Source organism: Zonotrichia albicollis, chromosome 4 (genome assembly GCF_047830755.1).
Source record: "Zonotrichia albicollis isolate bZonAlb1 chromosome 4, bZonAlb1.hap1, whole genome shotgun sequence".
In the NCBI taxonomy this organism is placed as follows: Eukaryota; Metazoa; Chordata; class Aves; order Passeriformes; family Passerellidae; genus Zonotrichia; species Zonotrichia albicollis.
Genome location: NC_133822.1, coordinates 58,686,486 through 58,703,249, shown reverse-complemented (window position 1 = coordinate 58,703,249; position 16,764 = coordinate 58,686,486). Strand labels below are relative to the sequence as shown.

The window sequence follows — 16,764 nt, the reverse complement described above, 5'->3', positions numbered from 1 at the left end:
AAAGAAAGTCTTTACTTTCCACCAGATATCAGCCTCCTGCATGGGGCACCTAAGTTTGGACTCTACTTAGCATTCAGTAACTGCAATGTATTTTTATAGATAAATGTTCCCTCAGTATTTCTGAATATTGATTTAAGATGCAGTAGGGAACAATGGTTATCTCAAACCACATTTTGTAACATATTATATTCAGGAATGGGAATTTCATGCATGACCATCTGAAGCACAACATATTCCACACCATTTAGGACTATCTCAGGTTCTCTTTTCATATTAATCACTTCTACTTAATTTAAAATTTACCAGACACCTCATCACTGAGAAATATTCCAGTTTAAATATTTGACTTGAGTTGCTCATCTTTTTTTTAATGACCAACTTTTTATATGGGTATAAAACAGTGTTTAAAATGTAGTTTTGTTCCCTCTTTCTGAATAGACTCCCACTATTATTTTTTACCAACTAGTTTCATTGAAAGGTTTCCAGCATTACAGGTAATGTAAAGTCCATTAGGTCAGGCTCTTCATAGCATGACATGCAGTAAATTACAAGTGCTTCAAGCAGCTCGGTGAATTACAGTTCATCACTTTGAAAGGTTCCCACTACAAGACTACAGATATCAGATCTGGCAGTTAGGATCCAATTAACACTTTGGTCAGAATAATCAGATTGCGTGTGTAAGACTTGTATAATTCGTTTATTTCTTCCATGCATCTTCTGTCTGTAAGTAAATTTGTTGCTGTTATTTCTAAGCTTGGAATCAGTATTTCACTTGCCTTTAGGTTATATTTCAAGTCCTTTTGCAGTGCAGTGATGAACTCTCCCTGTTCCACCAATTTAGATCACTTGTCCCACAGATATTACTGCTTGAGAAATGGTTTGTTTCTGGTAGTTTTGTTTTGTATTCTTACCATGTCATTATATGTCTAGAAAAAAAAATTGCTAGCAATTTTTACTAAGCACATTTTATTTTGTGTAACAGAGACACTTTTCTCCAACATGATCACTGTGAATCTCACAGAACACCCAGATAACTGTAAATGACATATGCATTGACATTTACATGTGTACTGTCATGCAAAACCATTTCTTGCTACACTGAATATAATACTATAACTGAATGAAAAAAAAAATTCTGATTTTGTGATATCATTTTCCAAGCCATGGTCAGTGTACATAAAGGTTCTTCAGGATAAACCTTATCAGTACAGAGTAATGGATTTCAAATTCTATGTTGTTACCTAGTGCTTTACAGCAAATTGCACTTTCAAGTCTTAGAGGCAGTGAGAATCCTTGGGAAGAAGTGAACTTGCCCAAGGTATCCCACTTTTTCCACAGAGAAGCAGTAATGAACAGACACACAAATGGTGAAAGTTTGAAACACAGAAACCTACAAACAGGACAAGGAAAAGATCAAAGGTAATGACACCTCTGTATATTGCTGCTGAAGATAGTCTGCCTTTTCCCCTCTGACTACCCAGTCATATGAACATGTATGAAAGGTAACAGCTTATTCATCTATACAGCAATGTATAAGTCAGCTCTTCATTGACGCATGCATTTCAAATACTAGAGTAACAAGAATTAAAACAGAAACTTAAATTTATTTTTCAGTTTAAAGGTATTTAAAAATTTAACACCTTATGGACTTGAAATATGAGTAATGGGTTATGAAGTTCTGGGGCAACAATACTTATCTGCCTCAGATCAACAACACCCATGAATTACTGATGTCTGAAACTATTTGATGGCCAATAATACTTCACATTTCAGTCCAGTTTCTAATGAGCTACAGCACATGCAAAAAATTATCATCACAAGACTTACAGAAAGCCCAAGAACTATATGGCTCACCACCCAAATCAGTTTTCCGGAAGTATTGTACTATTTGGATATCAGAAACCCCCAATCCATCTGCACTGTCTCCCACTCACAAGACAACGCCAGCAAGTGTGCAGCCAGTAGCCAGGCAAACCATAGCTCATAACTTTAACAGTATAAATTAGGAGGAGTGTCTATATACTATTTATACAGTTCAGAGAGGAAGAGAGAAGCTCTTTCAGATGGCAATTCAGACTGAATAAATTGAGCTCTGTTCTGAATTTTGAATTGTTCTGTGCGAGAGCTTTCTCTTCACAAATTAACAAGGAAACTTCCCCATGTAGGCATATTGCATTTGGTGATGAGAAGACTTCCTTTCCTTTAGACAGCAGAAAAAACCAAGTAGTGCATGAGTGAACCCACACAACTGAAGAAGAAAAGAACTACCCCGGTGTAGACACTTGGAGACACTAAAATTATTCCGGAAGTGGAATATCTTGTATGTTTTCAAATCAGGACTATGTGATCTACAGATGGTCCTTAGTATACACATCAAATAGTATAAATTAAAATGTATTGTCAATCTTACAATTTGAAAAAATCAATATACTTTCCTAAAGATGGGATTTTTCCTGGTTGTGTTTCAATTCTCAGTGGACACAAGACAACTTTAGAAAATTTCAGCTAACTAATGACATGGTGACTTAGGTTTCTACTAGTTTAAAGGAACTCCAATAGCACATTTTATTTTAAAGCAATTCAATTTGAGACTTTCGTTTTCCAACAAAATGCATCCAAACAAATTGAAATATTCCTTCTCCACATGGCCAAATCAAACTCCGTCCCATGAAACTCAATTACCACCTCCTTAAAATTTTCTGCATTTGCATTTTATTTGCGTTGTAAAATGTGCACAGGATGAAGGTTCTCATCTGTATTTCCAGATCTTCATAAAGTGCATAATTGTTCTGGTCCCCTCTAAGAGTTTCTGCTTTAAGAGGAAGTAGAGATTGGCCAAGAGAAACATCTTTCCCAGCTCACCAGAATAACACTTGTGCCATTTCCCAGCTTAAAGCTCAAGAGTGTGACACCTATAAATACAAAATGGCGGAAACTTCACTTTCCTCCCAAAAAAGTCTTCAAATAGTAAACACAAACTCAGATATAATCAGAAAATAATTCAGCTCAACTACATCTTGAATACTTGAAATATTGAATTGAAGTGTGGTCCTCTCTTTTCACCAACTAGCCAGGAAACTAAAATGAAACATTATAACTTGTGCAAAAACAGGAGAATGATTCAGGGCCTATTTTGGAATTACGGAGATTGCTATTATTAGAACATGCATGATCAGCATCTGTGCAGTATGATTTTCAAAGCTACAGAATCCCCAAGCCACAGTCTGACTAAAGGACATATGTATAATTGCCAGACCTTCACATCTATCTATCTTGATGCTTTCCTGTGCACTGGGGCACTCCTATGCCTTAGTTTTCTGCATCTTTCTCCCGAGCTTAAAGTTATGGAAAAGGCAGTATAATTTTCCCTTGCACAATGCTTAGAAAGGCTGGCTCCCCATCAAAAGGAGGGACCAGGGCTTTTCCAGCTGCTTCTTTATGTAGAATCAGTCTATGCTGCTGTATGTCTAAATGTGCACATAAGCATGTTCTGTGCCTAATCTTGCAATAAATTAGATGTTAAGAAAATATTTCTTCAAAATGAACATTTGAAAACATATTTTTCCTTGTCTAAAGATTTACTCCTTTCCCTCCCCATTCCCCTCCCTCCTCCCTGCCCCCCATTTCTTAAACAACAACAGCTATGTAGGTATTACCACCAGCAAAATAAAGATAACTTTATATGGGTGCAAATGACAGAAAAGAAATTCTACCTGCAGCTGACATAAACACACTCAAGGCATAAACTGTGGCCAGCACGTGGATAACAGAGCTATTCTCTCTTGTAACCCTTGCACATAAGATGTAAAAACCCTATTTTAGGACTGTTTCAGATAGAAAGGTAAGGCCACCCAGATCACAATGATTTGGATATCACTGCCACCTTGCCCAGGACACACCCAACATACCCAAGATTTCCATTCCAAATCCTGTCCCTTCCCCTTTGAGTCATTGCAGCCATAGCAAAGGCACATGCTGCAAGTGCAGAAGATTGAAAACAGAGTATCCAAACATATCAGTAGCATATCTTATGTGTATTATTTAGACAGAGATAAAAGAAACATTTTTGATCTCAGCCAAACTGGCCTTCAATAGGACAGTTCTCCATTTACCCTGTCAAGGCTGACAAGTACTCTGTAGCTTTATGTACATTTATCAGGAGTGCATGGGGATTAACTGGTGTTAGTTGTTCCAACCTCTGGGTAAAATGGATGGATCTCAGTCAAATTTAAGCAATAAAAACTATCATTTGGCCCAAAGAGCAGCTGACATGTGGACAATTCTCAGGCTTTCAAGAAGTGTTGAGATTAATCCAATGCACCTATTTCCCTGTCTGGTAGTTGAATAAAATCCCTTATCTGTCCACTTTAGACTCTTTTGATCAGTTTGTGATAAAAGGGGGCCATACCAGCAATCATGAAGTGCAGACCTATAGCCCATCTATCTGCTTCTTGGAGCAGCTGAAGCAAGCGTCTTTCAAGCTCTTCACGACAAGAAAATTAATTTTGTGTACAAGAAGACAATGAATGGGTAAAGCTGGCTGTAAAGAGAATAAGGAGATGATGCAGTGATCAACTCATTTCTAACCATTAGTGCTCCCCACTGAACAGCCACAGATTAAAACAGCACAAGAAAACAGAAACAGTGACCAACACAGTCAAGAGATGCCAGAACTAGAACAAGAAATCACTCATCAGGCCAGGGAACAGCTGTGTACTTTTTCACATTTATATGAACCTTTCTATATCTGACCTTTCTATAGCAATTTGAAAAGAGACTTTCATTAATTAGAACTTTTAAAACAATGCAGTGCAGTTTAAGTCATTTCTCAGTACTTACTGTTTATGTGCCTTTTGGATGTGTAATGCAAAGGTGTGTTTCAACATTCTATCCAAGTAGAAACCACTGCAGCATTTCACGGTCTTGTGATGTGTTATATGAATAAGAGGCTTTCAACTTTTTGTGTTCTATAGAAAGTGCAGCCGTATACACACGTGAGCAGAAATTTTTTATCTTGTTTTGCTATCTGTCTTGCTGTTTGGTCATTCAAACACACCTATTTGTGCATCAAATGCAGTGCTTCAGGACTGTGGTCAGATCTGCCCTGGTGTGCAGTATTAGCATGACAGGCAAAAAAGACAAATTTATCATGGCAAAAGCTCCCCCTCTTTGTCTCTTATTAGATACCTGAGCCTGACAGGGAACTCATTAGAATATTAACATTACTAATTTCGTATTATCTTATGTACCAGGGTTTGTACAATAATATTTTAACCATCTTACTGATATGTCTGCTTTCCCTGATCATTTTCTAGAGGCAACAGAAGACAGTGTGCAAATCCACTGACTAGTCCATCCTTGTAAAACCAGCATTGTCCTCACCTCTCTCTGTTTTCTACTACAGACACAGGTTAGACTGACTTTGCTTCTCACAAGACTATCTAAAATTAAATGCCCTAGGTTAGGCAAGATGAATTTGGAATTTTTGAAAGTTCATTTGAAAAGCCACAGGGCTCAGGGGTGAAAAAACTGCAGATAGACTGGGGTAAATATAGTTTAGCAATATCTGCCAAGGAGAGACCTGAAAGCTGTCCATGGTTTCAACAGCTGGTATTGTTTGAATGTTTCTGCCATCCTGGTGCCTCCCACCAGGCATTTAGCCAGTCCCAGTCCTGCTCTCACAACTCAGCTCAAAGCAGCAGTTTCCTCAATACACTGCTCCTTTCCCCAGGAACACTTCCATCAGCAGTCTTGGGAGACTGCCAACACACAGCATATATTTAAGTACCTTCCATTTACTGAAATGTCACCTCCTTCATTAGACACAGGTGAGTGTCTTTGTCCTTTCACTGACTTTCTACGCCACCTGCCAATGGTTTGGGGTTTCTTTCAAGACAATGGAAATACTTTATTTATTTTTTCAATTTGTTTGTGGTCTACAAGTTTAGTACCAAAATATGAAGTGGTACCTAGGGAATGAAACAAATTTAAAGATTTCTTCAGAAATTACAGTGTTCTCTACCTGCAGTGATAAGACATCTATCTACCTTTAAACTGAAAGATGGGAGTTTTTGAAATAGGAAGAAACTCTTAAATGTGAGGCGGTGAGGCACAGGAAAAGGTTTTACAGAGAGGCTGTGCATGCCCCAGCCTTGGAAGTGTTAAGGGTAAGACTGGATGGGGCTTTGAGCACCCTGGTCTAGTGCAAGGCGTCCCTGCCCATGGCAGGGGGTTGGAACCAGACACTAAAATCCTGTCAAACTCAAACCATTCTATGCTTTGCCACTGTTCAGGCATGCACTGATATGGACAATACAGCTGAAATCCTCCAAACTTGTTACCTTGAGAGTGCATCACCCATGAAAAGGCAACACATTTTCCAAAGCACAGATATTATGGATAATAAAGCAGTGTTTGTTTGCTTTGATAATTACAGGTAAACAATCTGTCTCTAAGGGGAGTCACATCCAGCACTGGTAAACTCATGATAACCCATGATATTCATGAGTTAACCTAATGGAATGCACAGCTGGCTATAGTCACAATGAAATGACTGAAAGAGCAATAAGGATGGATATTTAGTGATATACCTGTTTAGAAACAAGTCCCAAGGACAGGTTTACAGATTTTTTTAGCATAAAAAATGAAACTAGAAAGAAACAATTTCTGTAAAAGGTTCACTAAAATAGAACTAGGAAACATTTTTTTAAAAAAAGTTTAGAACTTCTAATGCAAAAAAGCACTAAAAATACTTTTTTTATCACTTTAATAACAACATCTGATTTGTCAAAATAACAGTAAAAACTCTATAAATATCTGTTAAGGGATTATTCCAATAGCATGAAAAACTCTAGTGATGAAATGACACAGAATATAGAACTGTCATCGTGCATTTACATATAAAAGGCTGTTTAAAACTGACAGGCACATAAACAGAAAATACATGCTATAAAATTAGTCATTTTTAAGTACAGATCTTTAAATAAAACTGGCAGAGCACCTCCATTAGAGCTAACTCATTCTCAAGAGGAATCATAAAAATGGTACAATGCATTTTTAACATATTTTCTTCAGTCTTGTATACTGATAATAGTTTGATTATTTCACTGTATGAACATATCTTCATCAACCTACCTTAAAATATTTTTGATATTTCTTAAATAATGCATTTCTGTTAAGGATGACATTATATGTTTACATAAGTTTTATTTATGTTTTCCAAAGATGATCAGAACTGTGATTTACTGGATCTTGGATGCTGCTTGTCAGAAAAAAACCCATATATAGCACATCCAGGACTACTAAACAAAATGCATATTTTTAAAGTTCTTATGATGCAATATTTATAGGGAACTGAAGAGCTTTAATAGGCCTACAAGGGATGATGTTTTGAGTGCACAACTCCTCATAGTCAAAAATAGCAGCAGCACATTTCAAACCAAGCACTGTATGAAACAACACCCTAAGTTTGAATTAATATAAACCATGTTAAATGATTATTGCTAGGAAAAAAAAGGAGTTCTGACAAGCAAATAAGAAAAAAGAAAATATTTTGACACTTATTTCACTGAAAATGCTGACTTTAAAAATACACAGAAGTGGAGTTTATTGCTTCTCATTTAAAGGCTGCAATGGCCAGGGCCATGTCCCACCTCCCCTTTTACCAGGGAATATAGAGAACCTGGGCAGGGCCTGAAAGCCCAGCTGGGAGGTGCCCTGCAGGATCTCAGTGACCAGGACTGACGGCTGAGCAGGAGGCTCCACAAACTCCCTTTCTCACAGTCACTCTGCTCGGGATCAGCACCGACGCCCTGTGCACGCCCTGGGCTGGCGGGGCCAGCGCTCCCCCAGCTGCAGCCCCACAGCTGGGTCTCCTCCTGCTTTGCCTGGCAGGGCAGGAATTCCACTCCCTTACTCCCTCCAACTCAGAGAGCAAGCAGAGCACCAAAATGGAGAAGTGGGTTGATTTTAAATCACTAAGTTGTTAATCTTTATTTTTTAAAATTTTTTCAAAACTTTATTTCATGAAAGTGCCTAGGATTTAATAAAGCAGTATTTCCAAAGCTCTCTGAACACAGCTTCCCTGAAAATTACAGATTTAGAAGATATTGTTTTTGTCTCTCTAGACAGGAAATCAATTAATCACAAAGCTTTGAGCCCAAGAAAATTCAGTATTATTTGTATCATTGTACAAATTTGAAATAAATATAGAACCTTTTGCAACATTTGAGACATTGACTTCTATGTCAAATATTCAAAAATATTTTCTGTATAAAATTCTATTTACCTCTTACTTTTATTTAGTTTCAGAAACAACTCAGAGACTACCTTAATGGCATTCAGATATTTATTCTAAGAAAAATAGATGTAACTTTCTGCCATACTATTTGGATTACTCATAACAAAACTTCACAAACTGATGTTCATTAAACATACATATAGACATAACTGTTATAAGCACTGAATAGCAATCTAATTTGAATTTTAATTAAAAGAAATAAACCAAAATAAAAGTATTTCTTGATAAAAAATTGTTATGTAAATTGCAGACCAGAAAGACACCTTGGCAAGTGAGCCACCACATCCTCCTTTTCAAATGCAGAATGAATGGGTTTATTTCTGACACACATTTGTCTAAAATATTTAAACAAAATTTAGCCAAGAGGAATTCCACAACACCTCCTATTCCAGCACTTTCTTACTTTGCTCATTTCCCAAAATTATTGGACATTTAACAAAAAGCTCCTATGCATCAATTAAAGCCAGTTATTATCTGTAGACATGTACATAAAAGTATAAAAATATGTAAATTTTTTCCAAAGATATAATTAATGATGAAATAATGCCATTTACCAACAAAATATGTATTTTGGAACGAAATGGCTATAACGCTTTCCACTACTATTATCTTACTGATTTCATGCCATATCAGTTAAAACTTTATCAGTAATCTTTTTTTTACACTGGACTATATCTTACAAACAGAAGAAAATGTACATTTGTACCTGAACACCTGACCCACCTCTGAAATCAAAGCTACAGCTTTGCCCCCAAGTTTGACAGTAACAACAGCTGCCCCTAGAACTGACCTCAGGAATGAGGGATGTTTCTGGAGCTGGGCTTACCAAAATCCAGACGTATTCATTTAAATACTGCGTGACCCTGAATATTTTCCTCTTGACAAAAGACATTGTTACAGTTCACATATATACACTGTTTACAGTACTCCTAATGAAAAGATCATGTCTCACCTTCTGCATGATACCAGAGCAGCCACAGCTCTTCAAGTCTGTAAGAAGAGACCCAGACTGCCTTTAAATTAAAAGTGATAACTGAAAAACATTTTCCATCCAAAAATTCTAGGAGGTTCAAAATTAGTGTTTCATAAAACACTTCTAAAATACAACTAAGGTTTGCAGGTCCTATAGCAAACTTTTGCTCATGCCCAAATTGGCAGAACAATCCAGTTCTGCACTGTAAAACGTGAGCATTAGACGATAGCATGGAAAGCAACTTATGCAATTCACAAGCAATTCTGAAGGGTTAAAAATATTGCTTATGAACAATTCACCTTTTTTTCCACCTAAAATAACATTTTTCCAATATGCTCTTGTAAGAATACTAGTGAAGAAAATTCCAAAGCAAAAGCTTTGCTTGAGATGAACCTGACTTTGACATTATGCAACCTTGAAAAAGTAGTATTAACATTGTTTTGAAAATGTAGGAATGTTTCATCTTCTTCAAAATCATAGTTTTTGACCCAAAATTACTATAACAAATTTCAGAGCATTTTAGTACTCAAAAGTCACAATAAAAATGTTATAAATGGAATACTTAATGAATCTCTAATGAAATGTTCAATGTTGGATCAGTTTTATTACTACTGATACTGATCCACTAAAATTGTAAAAGATCTCACAATTTTCACTACTCTTTTGCTTCTTTCAGTGGAATAGGTACTATTCCCAACTGATGACAAAAAAATATAATTTTATCAATCTGGTAAAAAAATCTCAAGCTTATGTTCTCTGAAAAGTTTTCTAAATTATGGGCATTCAGACTCTGTTACAAGTCATAACAACATCTAGAAAAAATATTTAAAGAGAAGAAAAGTAGAAATATGAATGGTTGCATCAATTAAAAGACCAGTTAAGGATTATTAAGTTGGATTTTTTTTTCTCTGCAAACTTTTTGAACTCTGTATAAATATCAAATGGTGGCAACAAGCACAAAGAAATGAGAGCAGGATTTACACATGGAGGAAGAACACAGACAGGTAATAGAAAAGCGGACATGCTGCCGGCATCTTCTAGTTTATAGAGTTGCTGAAGAGGTTTAAGCTATTTACCTTTACTTTGGGAAGCACAAAGCTTGAGGTTCTGCTTTAAAAAAAGTATATATACACATCTATCTGTCTCTCTATCTGTTTGTAGTCAGCAGTGTTGACCAAGACATTACTAGGAGTTTCTCAACAGCAAACTCATTAAAGTGGCAAAAGCCAAAATCTTGCTAAATTTTGCCCAATGTAAGATGTCCTAAACCAATTCCTTAAATGAATGAGTTTTGAAGAAAACCACAGTGTCAATTGTTGCATTATGTCAAACCAAATCTTCCAATTCAGGATGCAAAGACACTGAGAAATGAACATTTCTCAGTTATTTCTCAGTTCCCTGTTACTTTGTAGGCAACAGCACAATGAGTGGGCTAAGGAAATGAATCTGGTGGGAGCAGAGTGCGCAGATCTTTGAGAAAAATCATCTGCACAAGCCTTAACTCACTCCAAACATACAGACTTCAGTGCCCATGGAACGTTTAAAGAAAGATATCAGGCTGAATAAAATCTATATCTGCAGCAACATATACTGTGGGAATGGATTTAGTTCTTCGGTGTCTAACATTCCTTTGCCTTTTATACATTGAGGATGTAAAGACAATGATGAAAAACCATTAGAATAATGTAACAAAATATTTATGACTGCAACACTGTGAGTACCTGTGCTACTTCAGTATCTCTACAAAATCCTCAGGTTTTTACTACGGAGCACAAATGCTTCTTGTGCTAGGATAGACTTGTGGAAGCATGACAGTGTAACATAGAAAAGAAACTGAAATTTCTAGAAGTTAGTATCACGTAGGAAGTACATAGGAAGTACATAATGTTATATCTATTGGCCAAAAGGATTAGCAGGCTGGATTTGTGAGCATCTGGATTTTTGGTATGTTAAACTATTTCATAGCAAGCCTTTTCACAATGTATAGCTTCCCAGCATGCTCCATCACAATTTCCATAACATAATTTTCACAAAATTCTTTCTACTGTATTTTAAAGTCCTCACATAACATACTAAAGTGTTAAATGATGAGCTATATCCAAGCCCCAATATAGCAGTTAAACATATTTATATATATATGCATATTTTACATATTATTTATATATACACCAAATGCTAAACATGCTACATAGCGTAGTTAAAAAGCCCTAAAGTGTGAAATATATATACACATGTTCTTTTAACTTTTATCTGTCTCCCCTGTTCAGAGACAACTGGAAGAGCTACATAAATAATAAAAATAGGAAATAAACCACACTCTTAAGTATCTATTATGAAAGGAATACTCTTAAAACAAGATCTATGGAATCACATTATCATTCTATTAATTCAATAATCTTGATGTTGTTACAAGATGGAGACAGTTATCAAAGCAGGGGATCATTCTTGTACGTAAAGATCACATCACTTAATGGGACAGAGGTGTCACATAAACCACAGTGTCACAAAGATAACAAGTACAGGGCTGAGCCTGCAGTGGCAATGAATCTATGTTGGCATATATGGCTCCAACAAAATAAATGGTATTTGATAAGCATGTAGATAAGGCTGAGTTTTAAACTGCTGTCATTAGAGTGCTGAATTTGTGAAGTTCCTCAGAAATCGAGCTTTTATTTTAGATACAAACACTTTCAAAATCTATACATACTTCCCATTGACAAAGCGCTTTCATTAACTCAGCTTTGCAATGACAAATGTAAGAACACCTTATCTTCTTTTGAAATGAAATTAATATTTATGGCAATTATTATAAAACAACTTTGCCTTTGAGGACATTGGTCCTCAGAGTTTGCACAGGTTTCTAATAAACTGTTTCCTCTGAGAAACTTCAGGAATTATTCTTCATGATTTGGTATATTCCTCCTTAGAACTGGTAGCCAAACTGACATTTTTTATACCTTTTTTCCATTCATATAGTTTTACTCAAAAAGAATAGATTCTAGGCATGATATTTCTTTTACTACTTCATTTCTGTGTGCAGATGATGGCAGTGCCCACTCCCACCTACATGGCACATGAAAGTTTGAGTCAATTCAAGAATTCAAGATAATAAACTGGTTTTGGTACGAGTACTTCTACTCTTACAGCTTCCAGGCTCTTCTCTACATATCATTTGGTCTCACAATTATTACAGAGGTATTACAATAACCACATATTGGCTAGAAGATTGGAATTCTAATGCCTTTTTAAGCTGACTACAGGTTTGCAGGTAAAACACCAAGACAGCCCAGTATCAATCTCTGAACGTCATGTTTGTAAGATGGATGGATGGAGGCAGTTCCACTTCTGCTGGCTTTAGCCTTAACTGCTCCACAGGTGTGGTCCTTCATTTCATACAGTTTGTGAACAGAGACATCCTATGAAACCACATGAAGGGAACAGGCTGCATTTGAACAGTCATGTGCTCAGCCAGCATAGATAGGTCATTAAGAAGGTACTACTGTAGCTACAGAGCTACAATGCAACTATTTATATGTAAATAAAGCCTTGGAATTTTAGGTATCATGTTACATATATGTAAAAAATTGAAAATGAATAGAAATTAATTAGGTATATGAATAAACACAAAATGGAGGGGTGATTTAACAGACCAAGGATGCTACTTTATCCAGAAATGGTGAATTCAGACAAAGACCAACTCAGGACTAAATAATAAAGAATATCTAAGTCCAGCTATCTTTTGTAAGTTCCTACCAAACGCCAGCTTCTTCAGGCTATCAGCATACAAGACAGGACTTTTTAAATGAATAACTCTATTTCTATTTTTTTCTGTTTGTCTCCTTATTACAACAGCATGATGACTATTGAAATAAAAAATGAGTGATGTATGTTGTATTATTCAGAAACCAATTGTGGGAAGATGTCCTTAATTCCTTAATTTATATTTCTCGAAGTTGTTACAGAGGCAGTATGCATAATGTGTAGCCTTTCCCAGTTCCAGCTCCAGATTTATGCAATAGTTAGTGAATGCAGAGCAAAGTTTGGAAATGGATTACCACAATCTGACGTGAAGCAGAACTGAAATGATAAACCTGATTGAAGAAGGCAAACCTTTTCTTAAAAAAATATTCTGTGAATTATCCTAGATTTCATCCTTTGCATTAACTAAAACAAGATTATATGGCCAAAATCTTTTTGTACCGCTTCACTTTTTGCAGATTAATCCTGGCTGATAATGAAAACTACCATCGAGCTAGCTCCAGGTAAAATAAAGTTTGCATGGCCATCATACTGGCATTTCAAAAGCACAGGATGAGTCTCATACTGTGACATTTAAAAGGCAAGAAATCCCACTTAGATGCTTTACTTGTACTTTGTGTCAATCATGCCACTTGGCACAGAGCAGAAGTGTTGTCAGGAATACTGTCTACATCCTGAGTGAAAAACAAAACTCCAAAAGTGCATGTGAGGGAGAGAAACTATAGAAATGAGGAAAAAATTCACTTACATTTATCCAAGATGGCTGTCGCTATTACTGTTGAAACTCTGCTATGGGCTGAGGTCACAAGACCCTGTAAGCTAAAATAGAGAAGCTTCAGCTGAGGGTAACTGAAGCTGCAGCACATTAAAATACATTTTAAGGTTATTGGTAATGACTGGAGTTTTAATTTCTTGATCTGTTTTTCCCAAGGCACAAAAAGTGTCTTCTACTTTTTTTGTCATTTTTCAAGCCAAGAGGGAAGAGATTTTCAGTATCATCCTCTACTTCAGTGTAAGTCTGTCTGTATGTTATATACCATACATGATATGAAAAGTATGATGGTTTCACTGGTGTGAGCTTGGAGTCACCACATTATTCACAAATGGAGAAACCCTACACAATTTATGCAGATTCTCCCAAACAAAACTAGAATGGAACCTTTATACAAAACCACATCACTATACATATAGGAAATGCAAATTATATATAAAAAAGCTAGCTTTAAAATCTTCAAAAAGGTATTACAATGCACCACAGAGCTTTTTTTTCCTTCTATAAACGTAATTTTTAAACTATGTACCTTTGAGGAATTTTGATAACTTTTGTATCTTAGAAATACCAAAATAACCTTAAAATATTTTTGTATGCATATAAATACTTTAGTCTGAAAATCTACTGCATCTTAACTTCACAGGACTTAAATCATGTGTGTGATCTACTAGGCAGCTAGAACCTACTCTTAACCCATTATATAAAATTAATATTATTTTTTTTAATTTTAATAAAAACCATATTCTTGGCTTCAGTAAGGGGCAAGACACAATTTGTGACTAATTTTGGATCAGACATTCTCTCTCCTGGCCTACAAATTACAATGATTTGAAAAAATTTATATGTAAAATTCAAAAATAAAAAAAAAAGAGAATAATATTACTGGTAGTGTTAACAGCAGAGACTTGTAATAATAGAGGGAAAGAGACTAGTAAAGTTCAGCTGAGAAAGGTGCATGATTAACAGCCCTGCAGTTTGTTATCTGTACTAAGATTGCACAATAGCTGACTATATAAATATACACTTGTGGATATTCACATATAAAAAGATGTGCAATGCTGAAAAAATAATTTCTAGAGTGTGCCTCAGAGACTTTTCTATAACTGAAATCAACAAAAGGAATTCCAAGAACACAAGGAATGCAATGAATCTGAACTACAGAAATCTTGAAACAGTCAAATAATAACAGAAGCATATCTATTGTAGCTATTTGATTTATGTTAAAGAATGACTAATTGCCAAGAAATACAGCCAAGTGTGGAATCTCTGTGATTTCTGAGCAAACCTAGAGGAATGAAATTCCCGTCACAAAACACAGATGTTTACTTCATTTCTTGTGCAACCATAATGTGACTTATAATAGATGAGACTGTATAACAGATGAGAACTAAGGAACTACCAAGATACTACAATATTTTCATGCATTCAAAGAAACGGTGTACACGGTTGAAGCTAGGGAATCCACTAAAACAGTTAAACATTAGAAACATTGCTAAAAATTCAGTCCAGAAGTCACTATACTCCTAATGAACAAAGCAGTCAAACTTGTAATCTCAAAGACAAGCAAAGAATGCAACATGATTCTAAGAGAAACAACCATCAGGAAATAATAGGCAGAATTTTCCAACAAAACAATGACTGCTGCATTTTATTTTTTTAATAGAAAAAGCCAGCAAATTTTGTTTGAATTCCTCGCAAAGAGTGGGATAAGTGATGGCTAAAGCATTTGGGTTAGAACACTAACTACTTTGCCTTTATCAAGCCCATTTCAGTACTTAGATGACTAGTCTGAAGTTCCATGTAGCCCATGTAGAATGTATTTCCTACCCTTGGTGCCATGGGATAAAAGGCACATCACTTGAACACAATATCTCAACTAGAACTAGTTGTGTGCTTCCAACTAATGATAAACACTATGGAAAAAAAAAAACAAACCCAACAACAACAACAACGACAACAACAACAACAAAAAAAAAAGCAAAAGCAAACTGAACAGCATTTATAATTCTCCTCCTGAGCAGGGAGGCTGCAGTAGCAGAATTTAGACAATTCTGAGTTTGTTTGACTATGTAGAATGTGGTCTAAAATGCCCAGTTTGAATAGGTAAAACTCAATTCACAATAAGTCCCGCTCATTTCATAGGCAGTCATTTATTTAGAAGAAATTAAAGAAAAAAAATAGAAGTGGTAATGGGGGATATTGCTCTACCAAATGCAAAAAGTCTGCACTACAATCTAAATCTGAAATAGTCAAAAGAGAAAAATAGGCATTTCTGTGGCACAATTCATTAAATCCTAATTAGATGTCTAAATCAGATTGCATAATTTGTCTCTTAAAGCTGTGTTGACTATGTGTTGACAACAATGTGTTGACTAAAAGTGCCTTGACTATGAATGGTGACAAAAAGGCCCTTGAGCCTGGACTATTAAGGTGAAAGGCAGAGACAAGGTGCAACCTTCTATTGTCTGGTGCAATAAAGCCCTCTTCCAAGAGACCAATTATCTAACATTGACTTCTCCTTAGTATGCACCTGAAGTAGTCATTTGTATTTATGTTAAATAGATGTAAAACCAGACTACTCTGTATTGACTTCACACATTCAGACAGCATCACAGAGGTGCAATGCCCTAAAACTATTTCCAGACAAACAGCAAAACTGCCAGACACTTCAGTTTTTCTTCAGATATGGGAGGATAACTAATGAAGAACACTGCTGAAATCCTCAATCATTTTGTTCTGTCACCAGATGTATGGGCATACCTATAATACTCTATAGCCTATGTAAACAAACCCATCAACCAAGCAACCCTCAAATATCCTTCTTTCACTTCAGTTTTGAAGAAAAAAATCTCTGGTGAAATAAAACTATTGAAAATATTACAATCTACACATGTGTGCACACACAGAGAGAAATCAGCCAGAGATTTTACGTATGAATATTCATATTAAAAAAACTATCTA

General features: G+C 35.8%; 1 protein-coding gene across 19 annotated transcripts in view; it reads right to left on the bottom strand.

The window, feature by feature from the left end:
• FOXP2 (forkhead box P2) overlaps nt 1-16,764 on the bottom strand; it is a 402,265-nt gene that overhangs the window by 68,253 nt on the left and 317,248 nt on the right. The window contains exon 3 of one of the 19 annotated variants that reach the window (XM_074539929.1): nt 13,780-13,850. The exons of the other annotated variants lie outside the window; for them this stretch is intronic. The gene's annotated coding sequence lies outside the window, so the exon portion shown is untranslated. The remainder of the gene's footprint in view (nt 1-13,779; nt 13,851-16,764) is intronic. 19 annotated transcript variants of the gene reach the window in all.